Consider the following 12,159-nt stretch of genomic DNA (forward strand, 5'->3'; position numbering starts at 1 on the left):
CTTGCTGACTGGTTGTGTCAAATCCGCCGTTCATAATGTCGACTAAACAAAAAGTGCTTCCTTTTACCTGTAAATATTTGAAGAATTCAACAAAAATTTCAGATTAACGACGAAAAGTTGATCTTACAAAAACAGTTGAATATCCTGGTAGCAACTTTGAAAACGATTGTAAAGCAGAGAAACAAAATCAAAGACCAAGCTGCTGGTTGCAAATCATCTACTGCCAAAAAAAGGTGAGTGTCCAAGATGGGGGAATTTTCTCAAGTCGAGAAGATTTTGTTGCAATTTTTTTGCCCAATGCCGTACCGCAAAGGTAATGTTCCACTAAATTGCATTTCTTTAAGAGACTTGAAGTGCGCGATTGAATTATTTTTACGAAGGTTTTTAACAACTGGCTGTTACGAAGATGAATTTTTGGAAAAGGGGGAAATTCAACTGCCTTTGTGTGTGTATGCGGATAATCGAATCCACGCCCTTTCATTTTCCAGGGTGAACGCCTTAGGTGAAGACCACTAGACTACAAAGGGACCGTACATGGACGGTCGGACCTGGCTCAGGCCAAGCTCACAACTGCTAACGCTGCCGCCAGACGGCAACCTAACAACTGGCTGTTTTTAACAACTGACTATTGTTAAAAACCTTCGTATGGTAGCGTAGAGGGACGTCATCCTTTCATTAATTATTTTTCCCTCAAGTGTTATCGAAATATATATATCAGCCCTGGGTAGATGGTGGGGTTCTCTAGCCGCGTCAGCACTTCCACTATGGTTCCCTGCATGCATATACTATAGATCAGTGGTTCTCAACCTGGGGCCATATGGCCCCCTTGCGGTCCTGGGATATTCTAGGGGGGGGGGGCCACGGGAGAAAATCAGAAGAAAGGTGATCCACGACAGGTGGTGAAGGGAGTCATAGAGAGCTGTGAAGAGAAAAGTTTTAAAAGTGAAACATGTTACTACTTTCAGAATTCATAAGATCCGTCCATAGGACTAGGAGCATTTTAACCTTTGGGTCTATGTGAGCATAACCAGGGTCTTCATGTCTATAATGGAGGGAGAGGGACTGCACTATATGGGATCTGGTACTATATGATTTTCATATGTAAGAACAGCTTACATGTGAAAATCATAGTACCAAATCTAGTACCAGCTTAGTATGGAGGGCCGCCAGAGCAATGGTTGATGTGTTGGGAGGGTCGATTTATTGTGCATGTTTGTTGGATCGTCCCGTATTTTACACAGACCCATTTTTACCATATAATTTGACTCGTGGGAGAGATGATAATCCATCATTTGAATCCGTGCCTAGCCAGGATTCTAGAGATTGGCCTGATTTATTAAAATTTCATTCATAATAAAAAAATAGAAAGTATCTCTCTTGGATGAGTGTGGGGGGCCCTGGATAGGACAGGGGGGGGCCACAAGAAAAAAATGTGATCCGTCGGGGGCCATGAGCTGAAAAAGGTTAAGAAACACTGCTATAGATCATTGGCCCTGGAGACACACATGTAATATTTTCGCTGGGCAGTGGGAACAACTACAGTCAAAATTTTATTGCGAAATGCCTTCCTTATTACCTTGAAATAGTAGTTTGATAGTCATTCTCAAGTGCCAGTGCCGTCTTAACGCATGCGCCTTCTCGGGCACGGCACGGGGGCCTCATAAATATGAGATCCGGTTAAAATTTTCCAGAATAAGAGTGTAAATCGGTACGGACAAGTATTTTCTAGATAGGTAGGGCCTCAAAAATACTACTTTGCTCCGGGAAGGGGAAACCTTGATGCTCTTAAGCCGTCCTAAAAGTGTGAACCTCGCAAGCACCAGGGCTTCCACGGACACTGGGGAAATGGGGGAAAACCAGTTTTAGAGTGCCGCAAAGCTGCTTTTGCACAGGGTCGCAAAATACTTGAGTCTGTCCCTGTTTGTGGATACAATTAAACACGTTGAATTTTATAATATTTTGTTAGCCAGTGTGTGTGTGTGTGGTGGGAAGAGAAGAGAGGAAGTCATTTTATTTATGTCTCAGTTTAAAAGACCTACACATTTTTAATAGGAAAATGAGCATCATAGAATCTGAATACCACGACGATAGTCACAGCAATAGACCTTTTATCGCTGATTTCAGACGGATCTCAACCCTTCGAGTTGCATTGACCAGATATCTCGCCATGACAAGATAAATCTAATTAATTCATGACTATTTAGTCAAACTTTGTCTATGCGTTCTAATCTTCTTATATAACCTGGAACAAGAGCTGACTCCGCCCACTAGTTTATCTTCTGATGTCATTACAGGCAGAATATGATGTAATCAAGCCAGGTATAGAGAATCAGCCTAGTGACAACCTGAGTCTGGAATTTCTGGTGAAAAGACTTAATGCTGAAGCACTGATGCTGGAGAAAAGCACATCGAAAAGACAATCGATCGAGATATCTGCTACATTGAACAGTGATGCTGCTTTCGGTATTTCCCAGGTGAATATGATTCGCCATACGGGGGTTCCCCATCGTTAGTGAGCTTGACGGGAGATCCTGACCAACGTGCTGTATGTTCCGGAGCTCAACGGTGAGCCCCATTCTGTGAAACCAAGCAGCTGGATTCGCTGTTATCTATTCAAAAAGCGGTGTTCGTGTCCGGAGTGTAAATGAAAGTTTCATCAGAGCTCAACTCAACAGCAAAGGCCATTTGCATCATTCAAGTGGTTTCTATCCTCGCGTAGCTTCATCGTATGTTGCTTAATGTAATGAGAAACTGTGGCATCGAAGGTAAGGTCATACATCGATTTCAGCTGTGAAAAAAAAACTTGGGTTTCCTGTTGCGAAGTCTGTACAATTATTTCTTTGTTGCAAACCGAGCACAACTTATATCTATCGCCATGGGCACTTCACTACCTCGTGAGTTGTGCCGGAAGTGTAAGTGTGTGTGTACCTAAAAGTCTGAGAGCGCATATAGTGTTGTGTCTGTTTTTTTTTAGCGCTACCATCTATATTTCAGAATTGAAGTGAGTGAAGTGTAATGGAATTGAATTAAATTGAATTTTTTGTTTTTTTTTTGTAGGCCTGTTGCTCTCTCTGTGGCGAGACTTTTTAACGAGGAGATCGGCTGGAATTCGCACTTCGAAGTTGGGAACCACAGAAGATCAATTTCAGCTGACCACCACTGTAGCGCAAGATGGGTTTCGAATTTCCCGAAGCTAATTGGTGCAATAAGGAAAAGCATGCGGTTACGTAAGGGAAAAAAAACAGAGCACTTATTTTCTAGTTATCTCCGCTATCAAATATATTAATGTTAGCATGCCATCATTTTCAAGAATGAGTGCGGAATATCGTATTCCCTTATAATCGAAATTTACGTACGTATAAGTATTTTTTTATTTCTCAATTATAACGCGATCTATTCGTAATTTGGGTGAAGGGGGGGGGAACTTTCATTTGATATAAAGAAGCTTCCAAAAACCTCCCTTTGACGTCTTTTTTATGTCTACCATTAATTCAGTCTAATTCCTCCATTTTCTTCTAATGACTAAACGTGAAGGAAAACCGCGTTTAATAAAAAGGCATAAAAGGTAATATCCCTAAAAAAGGGTTCCCGTTATTCTTCGAATCCTTCGTGAAGATATATTTCCGATTTTTCTGCAACAAGAAGAGAGTGGTGAGTTTGATTTCATTTTTACACTTTCCTCTAATGGATACGCATCTGCCGCGCTACGCGATTCTGAGCTGTGTAAAAACCGGTTTCGTGTTATAATGAATGTATAAATTAAATTACGGAATGAAAAGCTCTTTCAAAAGAAAAAAATTACGAACTCTTGTACTGAGGCCATGACGACGAGGCGATGTCGGGGTGGGGGGGGGGGGTGTTTTCGGGCGGTGTGTGGCGCACTTCAATAGATCCTCGTTGAAAATAGTAAATTTCTCCACGGATCACGAAAAGTTTATGGTCGTTGACGCTGGCCATCTTAGGATGATCGAGTGATTTCTTCAGAGCGATGACGCCACATTTCCTCGCACACACGGCAACTGGGCCACAATTCATCGCGCCGAATCGCTACCGCTCGCTTTGGATGAAAAACTTCCTGCCGTTGTAACAAAACCTCATTTCAGAGGTTTTTGCTGCCCTATAGCCGTACTTCTCGCAGTGCAGCGAAAAGCTGTACGGGAATTGTGACTGGGAATGAAACAAATGCATGGGGGGGGGGGGGAAGTTTGAGGAAGAGACGTCCGCGCATAGTAAAAGAGGAAGCGGATAGAGACAGTGACCGGAGGGGTTCTGAAATATAAGGGTGTAATGATGATGATGATTCTCCGCAGATGAAGGAGAAGAGGAAAAAGGAGAAACGGACCGTGTCCAGATAGCGAAAATCAGCAGATCGAGGTGAAAACAAACAGCATTGTTCGAGTCGCGCACCTTGTTGAGTGGCCTCTTTCTCTTCTTTGTCTCGCTGCTCTAGTAAGTGAATTGTAAACAAAACAATGCAATTATTTTCGTCGGTAGTGTCTATTATGCACTACCGTAGGTCGTGCAATATGTGTTCGGCCTTATTGTTCTGCACGCGGTCAGGATCGAGCGGCTCACACCTCAGCGATTTGAGACGTGATGATCTCGCCAAGCTGGTGAATCATCGGGTACCCTTTTGTATTGTAGAGGTCGTCCTTAAGCGGTGAAATCCGGAAAAAGCTATTGTGACAATGGAGTTTTGGCGTCGAATCTGAACAATTGTGCGCTTGCAGTTGGTAGAAGATTGGCAACCCTTTTCACTTGCGACAGTCAGTCTGTGCATTTGTTCTTATACCACAGAGTGAGTTCCTGAGAAGAATGGATTGTTGCCGACAAGCACACGCGCATTTTTGGGCAGCAGTATACAGTATATGTTAATTTTGTGACCTGGAGTCGAGTACAGAAAATAAAAAATGCAAATTCTTGCTAATGATAGCATGCCAGAGCTCAGGCGAGGAGCACAGTTTTGTGCCATGTAGGCATCAAAAGAGAGATGTCTGAGCTGACGGGATGGAGTTTTTAAGGTTTCGACGAAGGAAAAATAGTTTTTGGAGACACTTATGAAAGACGTAATCAGCATTGAGGTTCCAACGGAGGTCGGCAGAAATAATTATGCCTATACTATAATAAGAAACACCTCGGTGATTAAAGAGTTATTGATAGAGTGAGAAGAATCACTGGTGGAGGGGAGGGTCTTTTGCGAGTAAGTTTCATAAAAAAACTGTTTTTAAATAGTTCGTGAGTGATTGCCAGGGCGAAGCATTATTCCGATATAAGGTTGAAGTTATTTTGGAGCGATACTTCGTCGGATTCGAAGTGATTTCAGTCAGTGTGTACGTCTATCTCGTGAAACGATCTTTGTCAGCCGTTCCTGCAGGGTCTTTTTCCGCACACCTTTGTCGGGGTATATGATGTTTTTTCGGAATCTATATACTCACGATTGCGATGATTCGTGGGCAAAAAATTCAAATTTCATCTCTACCTCGGAAATGCTGTGAACCATCTCGTTAGCGCCGTCTACTCAGTCACGTTCAAAGGTACTTGAATCGTGATAACCTGCCATTTTAGCAGCAGAAACCGATATAACTAGCCGCTTGTTGTCATATATATGCGCCGCTGATCGCATCAAGTTTTTTTTTTTATCTTATCAAATAATGACAAGAAAACAAAATATTCATATAGTAGCACAAAACAACCAAGGAGACACCAGTCCCATACTGGTTGCTACAGTCAAAATGTTTGTGTATGTTAAGATTAGTAAAATAAATTAAGATTCTTGACAGTTAGAAAAATTATAATTAATGAAATAAAATTAGAAATATGTATTATAATGATAAGTGAAAAATGAACAACAGAAACAAAAGAAAATAAGAGAAAGGAAAGAGAAATGTAATTAAATTTAGCATAACAATAGGTCGTGGCAAGATACTTATATATACAATTGGTGTGAATAACATATGTAACGGGGTTGAAGGTGCTGTAACACTTACGCAATGTTAGAACATGAATCAAACATATACGGAATACAATACTATGCATCTGTGCCAATGCAATGCATTAGCAATTGACAATTGCTAATTCATTGTTACCACAATTATATAAGTTACTTTATATAAATGGCTGCATTTAAATTTTATCTGCAAACGCTCGTCAGCATCATTTTTTTTTCTTCTGGCATTTCAGTGTATTTCACAGCTTCTTTCTCCCCCATATTATTCACCATACACTGAAAAACTAGCAACATGTCTTACATGGCAAGCGTTGTCCGTCAGGTTTTATGTCTCATCTGTTGATGAATAGTATAAACCTATACGCGTGCTGTTCGGAAGAGATCTCCACCCCCCTCTTACTCCTACGGATTTATGGACAGCCCTGCAGGATTCACGGTGTCAATTACCTCCAGCACTACTTCAGACATTAGTCGAGTCCATGCCACGTCGTGTTGCGGCACTTCTGCGGGCTCGCGGGGGCCCTACACGGTATTAGGCAGGTTAACCAGTTTTTTTGGCTCTTCAGTGTACTATTCCATAATATTTAGTCAGATGAGGCAAGTTTTAATATTCATAATACCCATTATTAGGCTAAAAATGTTGATCTTCTACAGGGTGATCAGCGAATAAGCCCTTATTTCAAAATTAAATATCTCTACAACAAAGATCAATAGAATTATGCGGTAAACGGTACGTTTATTAGCAAAACTGTAAGAATGTTGTACAGAAATTTCGAAAATTTAGTTTTTTTTTTAATTTTTTAAAATTTAAAGAAAAAAAAACTGGAGATTTTGGGGTGTCCGAAAATCCTCATTTGTGTGAAGAGAAACGACTGCATTCGCCTAAAGTTACTGCATGGGCTGCGGTATGCGCCAGAGGCATTATCGGCCCCTTCTTCGTTTACTACTGAACGTTACGTTACAATTTTGGAACAATTTGTCAGCACACATGGCGCATACCGCAGCCCATGCAGTAACTTTAGGCGAATGCAGTGGTTTCTCTTCACACAAATGAGGATTTTCGGAACCCCTAAAATCTCCAGTTTTCTTTTTTTTTCTTTTTTAAATTCTAAAAAATTAAAAAAAAACTAAATTTTCGAAATTTCTGTACAACATTCTTACAGTTTTGCTAATAAACGTACCGTTTACCGCATAATTCTATTGATCTTTGTTGTAGAGATATTTAATTTTGAAATAAGGGCTTATTCGCTGATCACCCTGTAAGTATAGAGTATTAAGGCTGGTTAGACTAACCCGCAACAATGGGAAATGCAATTGCGGAAAACTGGTGCCTGATGGACGATTTCTGACGGCAGATTCAGAATCAGCATCGAAAAATACATAAAAAACAGCACTCAGCGTCCAAGAAACAAAAACCTTGTTTACCAGTTAATTATAATGAATTAAGACTTTCAAATTATCTATTAAAAATGACCTGGAATTTTTTGAAAATTTGACTGGAAAACCTGGAAAAGTCAGGGAAAATTTTTTTATGAAAATGTGAGTATGAACCCTGGTTCATTATCTATACGGAAATTTAATTAAGGTAATCACTTAATCATAACTATTTGATTCCCGATCGGCGAATATTGGTTGCTTAACATTGGTGATACTTACGTAAAAGTGGCCTAAATATAATTTTTTTTTTCCTTGAAAAATATCACGTTGGTTTATTATTAGCCAAAATTTTTCATTTTTACCACATTTTCTAACCTTTGGCTACATTCTGATGCTCTATCTCAAGCAAATTCATGAATAAGGATTGCATCACACATCTAAATTTAGTGGTGTATTTATCTCACAGGATTTATTTTTCCCTTCACAAAGAAGCAGCAACAGTAGTGACACCATCATGCTAGGGGCAGGTGGTCCTATAATCCAATAAAGACACCAGCTGTCCCTGAAGGACAAAGACTAGTGTACTAGTAGTTACATTACCTCACATACATTTTCATTTTCTTTCCCATAAGTACCACCACACCTCCTACTGTATATCTCCCAGTCTCAATATTCAATAGTTGTTGTTTTTTTTATACTTTCACTGTTAAGCCCAGTTAATCAAGGTTCTACTGTATAGTAGTACCAAATATATGGAAAAAAATATATATAATCAGCTATATACAAAGTGATTATAATTAAAGTTTTGATTCCAAAATTATACAATATATACAACTACTGGTCAGAATGACTTGAAAATTTGCATGGATGCTCCTGAAGCAATGGAAATTTCTTTGGCAAAAGATAAAAGTGCAAGTAATGCAAAATGTGCGAGTAGATGATGCTGTACTTGGCCAGCAGTATAATCTATTTTGTGCAAACCACATCATTTCAACACTTCCACAGCATCAGTGTGTGGATAGAACAACTTCTATCAAAATGCACATTGCAATACCAGCAAAGCAGCTGCTGAAGACCCATTTTGACAATAACAGGATGCATCTTAACCCTTGAAACTTATGGCTGTGGGGGAGGGGGCACCTCAAAATGTTGTGATGCCATTGGTGAATTGCAATCTCCAGCACATCCCCTAGATGTTAGAAGTTCCTCAGGAATATTAACGTGTGGGCGCATTTGGTTTAATAAAGGTGAATTGCAAGCGCATCCACATCATGACCATGGCATACTCTGATCTGTTGTTGAACAAGAATTTTTGTGATTTCACCTCATAGCCAGAACACATGGTGGACAACATATTTAACATTTCTTAAGTAAGTTGCAGTTGTTTGTTCAATTACTTCATTTTTTGTGATGTTTCCATGAATTATGAAATCGTGTAATGCTATAATTAAGGTATCATTTTACCATGACTGGCTATCGTTTCCATTCTGCAAGCAAATTTCCCAAGTGTTGGATGATGTCATTAATTTTACATTTTTAAGTATCTTTTTCCCCCTTTACCAAATAAAATTCCATTTTTTCAGAAATATTCATGTCAATTTTCAAGTCATTCTGACAATCGTTCTATTTTTACAGTGTTTTGAAATCAGAACCTTAGTTATAATCACCCTGTGTATAGTAAATCATCGCTAATTAATCTGCATTATTTATGCTTCATTAAATACATTATATTCACATAATTCTTATTATAGTTTTTGCAAAATATCTTCTTAATTAAGCATACTGAAAGTAACTGGAGGGAAACATATTTATATTATATAATTAATAATAACATTAAAAGAATTTTTTCGAACACGAAGTAATACATTGAGTTAAGCAAAAAGTAATCAAATTGCAAAAGTTGTTTTTTGTTAAAATGTAAGAAATATTTATTAAATATAGGAATAGTGTTAATTACACAAATGAATATTTTAGTTTAATTAATTATTAGAAGTTTGAATGATTTTTCAGAAATTTTATTGTTAATACTATTTAAAACAAAAAACCGGTTTAAACCAAAAAACCGGTTTAAACCACAAAAAACCAGTTTAAACCAAAAAAAACGGTTTTAACCAAAAACCGGTTTAAACCAAAAAAAACCCGGTTTAAACCAAAAAAACCCGGGTTAAACCAAAAAAACCGGTTTAAACCAGAAAACCCGGGTTAAACCAAAAAAACCGGTTTTTTGGTTTTTTTCAAAAAAAAACCCCAGTTTTTCACCAACCCTGATTATTTCCTTTTGTAACAGCAACAGTAAATTTGACAAATTAATTTTTTTAGAGAAAGCCAGACTCATGGACCGTCATTGCGTTGGAATTCTTAATTAACCTCTTCCCCTTCAGCACCTTTTGCACGGCCACCGAATACGAACCTGGGTGCCAATGGACTCACGACTTATAGTACAAATAGTGGCACAAGTCACTTTTATCGCACAATGCTGCAAAGATGGCGAGATTTGGCAGCGAAGAAACGGCACTCGTTCAGGAAAGCGGACTACGATGGGGAAAAAAATTTTTAATCGTCACAGGACTGAACTTTTTTAAATACTGTATTTAACTTCAAAATATTCTGTAACTGTAAGTTCGTTTTCTCGCTTAATTTTTTCTGTTGTTTTGCTGTAAACATGATTATTAGGTTCGTAATGTGCAAAATTAAAACTTAGTTTGATGGGCTTTTCCTCAACATTTCCGTATTATCCGACGTTCTGCCGGCCCGTTTACGTTGGATAAGTCAGACTCTACTGTACTCTTCTGTCGATTTTTTTTTAGTAAAAATGCCTTTGAAATTTGAGCCCAAAAGATTTGAAATCTACTAACTTACTCCACAAAACATGTGCGAATGGAAAGTTTGATCCTTCCAAATTGTTGATTAACATGATTTCCCTACAGAACTCAGACACAAAAGTCAACTGAACCCGTATTTTAGGAGCTAGAATTTCATTGTCAAGACTTATTTTTAAGAAACTTACGGAGTGATCGTCATATTTATTTAGAAAATCAGCAATATATGATATTCGCTCAGATGAATGACACCCTTTGAACCACGACTGCGATACTTTTTTCTTTTCGGTAGCTTAAATACGCAACTGCTCATTTTTCTTGAGTGCAAAAATCTTCGTCTTGTGGCCACAACAGTTAATTCTGTCTTTGAATTCTTTAATGAATGCTTCAAACACAAGATTCACTTTATGCGCCCAGCATTGGTAGTGCAAAATCTTGTCACCAATATGTTTTTAATAATTTGAAGCACGCAGTCATGTAACGCGCAGAGTCGGATACTAGATCCTTTATTTTCGTATTCTTTCAAGGTGTCAATTATAGCTTGGAAACACTTGGAAGAATTAATGATAAAATTTAAATTATCGAGATTTTTCGCAAATAAAGTAGTAAAAATTTAAATTTTTTCATTTATTCGTTAAAATTGGCAAATTTCGCATTTATTTCATGAATTTCGCATTTATTTCATGAATTTCGCATTTATCGCGGGTATTTCGTAAATATGAAATTTACGTATCCCTAATTATAAACATAACAATTTATGTGTTATGTTATTAACTGTGTCATTAGCTTGGAGTACGACATGTTTTACACGGGAGTAGTACACGTTAAAAACTAAACTTGAAAAAAAAAGTTTGCACGAGAAGACCTTTTTTGAGCGGGGTGCGCCATCTACAAGAATTAAGACGCACTACACAAAAAACAACTATACGCATAAGGGGACATTCAAGTATTACGTCAGCATCGATGGGAAGGGAGAGGTTTCCGATTTGCTGACTTTTGATGAAGGGGAGGGGGGTTTGGATGATGCTTACGTCATCACTCACCCTTTCTTTATAAAGACATGAAAGATTCTTAGTGGCATCTTACTCGATGCGCCAGAAACGAGCAAAATCTTTCGCTAGTTTGTAGGGCACCTGAACTAACATTCTCCCTAACGATAAACCCCCTTAAAGAGCCACTTCAGCTATCTCTAAATGTATCACGGATCCTTCAAGTGCTCAGGAAATGTGTCCGGGCCGTTTAAGTGCTCTGGAACTGTGCCACGTATCACTCAAGTGACCCGTAATTATGTCACGGATCGCTAAAGTAATCTGGGAATGTTCAGCGGGTAGCTAGAGTGATGTAGAACGCACTGGGGGCCGCTTAAGTACTCTAAAATTGTGCCACATGTCACTCAAGGAATCTCTAAATGTGCCACGGATCGTTTAAGTGTTCTAGAACTGTGTCCCCAGTTACTTAAGTGATCTTTGAATGTGCCACGGGCCTACTTCAGTGATCTGAAAATGTGCCACGAGCCACTTAAATGCTCCGGAATTGTGTCACGGGTCATTTAAGCGATCTGTGAATATGGCACTTGGTTCATTTTTACAAAATTGGGTTTGGGGGAGGGCAAGCCACATCAGATAACCTTCAGGGCCACATTTGGTCCGCGGATCAAGGGATAACCATATATGTCTTAAAGGGTGGGTCGCAATGAATTTCTTAAAGAGAAGTATTTAGTTCTTACCCCCTTCTCCCACGTACGTTTCTGATCCCACCAATATGCGTTAGGAGGTAGTGGGGCAGTGTTGACGAAATTATGCTGACGTGGGGAAGGGGTCAGAGATCTGCTGACAAAGGGGGCGGGGTCGGGAGGGGATCAAAAATGACTAAAAGTTTGCTGACGTAATACTTGAACGACCCCTAAGAAGCAGCGTGAGGGAGGAGGGGTGCCTTCTACACGGGCTATGACGCACCCCGTCATCAAAGTCAGCAAATCCGGAACCCCCACCTATAGATGCTGACGTAATACTTGAA

At 39.1% G+C, this 12,159-nt stretch overlaps 1 protein-coding gene across 2 annotated transcripts in view; it reads left to right on the forward strand.

The window, feature by feature from the left end:
• The first annotated feature begins 3,465 nt into the window (after positions 1 to 3,465).
• The window catches only part of LOC149071629 (fatty acid synthase-like), a 202,112-nt gene continuing 193,418 nt past the window's right edge, over positions 3,466 to 12,159 (forward strand). The window contains exon 1 of one of the 2 annotated variants that reach the window (XM_089247905.1): positions 3,466 to 3,651. The gene's annotated coding sequence lies outside the window, so the exon portion shown is untranslated. The remainder of the gene's footprint in view (positions 3,652 to 12,159) is intronic. The other variant, XM_089247904.1, reaches the window with a different exon arrangement.

The sequence above is a fragment of the Pholcus phalangioides genome, unplaced genomic scaffold, assembly GCF_987345545.1.
Source record: "Pholcus phalangioides strain wild (caught in Gottingen) unplaced genomic scaffold, Ppha-v1.0 ptg000018l_1, whole genome shotgun sequence".
Lineage (NCBI taxonomy): Eukaryota > Metazoa > Arthropoda > Arachnida > Araneae > Pholcidae > Pholcus > Pholcus phalangioides.